The sequence below is a fragment of the Carlito syrichta genome, unplaced genomic scaffold, assembly GCF_000164805.1.
Source record: "Carlito syrichta isolate Samal-C Ts95f unplaced genomic scaffold, Tarsius_syrichta-2.0.1 Scaffold314765, whole genome shotgun sequence".
In the NCBI taxonomy this organism is placed as follows: Eukaryota; Metazoa; Chordata; class Mammalia; order Primates; family Tarsiidae; genus Carlito; species Carlito syrichta.
The window spans coordinates 78,054-79,408 of record NW_007258861.1 but is presented as its reverse complement, the minus strand read 5'-3'; the positions used below and the strand labels follow the sequence as shown (position 1 = coordinate 79,408).

Here is a 1,355-nt window from a genome sequence, read left to right as displayed (position 1 = left end):
AAAAAAAAAAAAAAAAAAAAAAAAAAAAAAAATGCACTGACTCTAGAGATCAATTTTCACTACCTTGACTCTTCTAATCCATAAACATGGTATATATCTCCATGTATCCAGATATTTGATTTCTTTTTTTCTCAGTTTTTAAAATTTTTTAAATTTAAAGATGTGGAGTACAATTCAGGGCTACATATACAAATGCTCATTATGCAGGCACCTTTGTTGTTGAGGTGTGCCCCCTCCTCCCCTGGTAGTTTTCCACTACCACCAAACCCTTATAGTATTATGATAATTGTTCAAGGTCTGCTTATGAGTGAGACCATATGGTAGTCTGTTCTTTGTTTCTGGGATCAGTCGCTGAGTATGATAGACTCTAAATCCACCCTTGATTTCTTTTGTCATTGTTTTATAGTTTTCTGCATACAGACTTTGTACTTATTGAATTAGATTTATATTTAAGTATTTCATTTTTTTGGTTCTATTGCAAGTGATATATTAAAAATTTCAATGACCAATTATTCACTACTAGCATTTAATTACTAAGTTATCAGTTGTCATTATAGTTAATTTTTGTAATTGGATTATGTATTGTGGCACTGTTTAAATTAATTATTAGTTTTTTTTTAATTTTCTGTTTTTATTCAAGGAGTACATGTTCAGTTTTGTTATATGGGAATATTGTGTGATAGTACAGGTTTTTTGAGGTTTCCTACAATCATACTTGTGTATAAAAGAAGTTTTATATATTCCTTTCCAATTGATGTGATTTTTACTTATTCTTCCTGTTTTACTGATAGGAACTCCAGTACAAGGTATAAAATGAATTTGAGAGCAGACATTATTACCTTTTTCCTAATCTTAAGAGAAAAAATGACATTATTGGATTTTTCCTAATCTTTAGTCCTTTATTACTAAGTACGATATTAACTGTAGGTTTTTGTTATGTTGTTTTTGATGACCCTTATGGGTTTGCAGATGTTCTCTTCTGTTTTTAGAATGCCAAGAGTCTTCATCATGTAAGGATGTTGGATTTTGTAAAAGACATGTATTCAATTCATTGATTTTGTTTTTTATTTCTTGATTTTTACTTTATTGATAAAGGGAAATTCACTGATTTCTTTTGCCATGTTGAGGCAGGCTTACATATTTCTGAGATAAATACCACTTGAAGATACATATATGTAATATATTTATATGTATATATGTATGTGTGTGTGTGTGTGTGTGCACATACACACACACATTATTTATTTATTTATTTATTTAGAGTTGGAGTCTCACTCCGTTGCCCAGACTGGAGTGCAGTGGCCGCTCCCGGCCACTGCAGCCTCGACCTGCTGGGCTCCGGCGATCCTTCCGCC

General features: G+C 31.7%; 1 pseudogene; it reads right to left on the bottom strand.

Annotated features, from left to right (window-relative positions):
* The window catches only part of LOC103274399, a 4,251-nt pseudogene that overhangs the window by 1,873 nt on the left and 1,023 nt on the right, over positions 1-1,355 (bottom strand).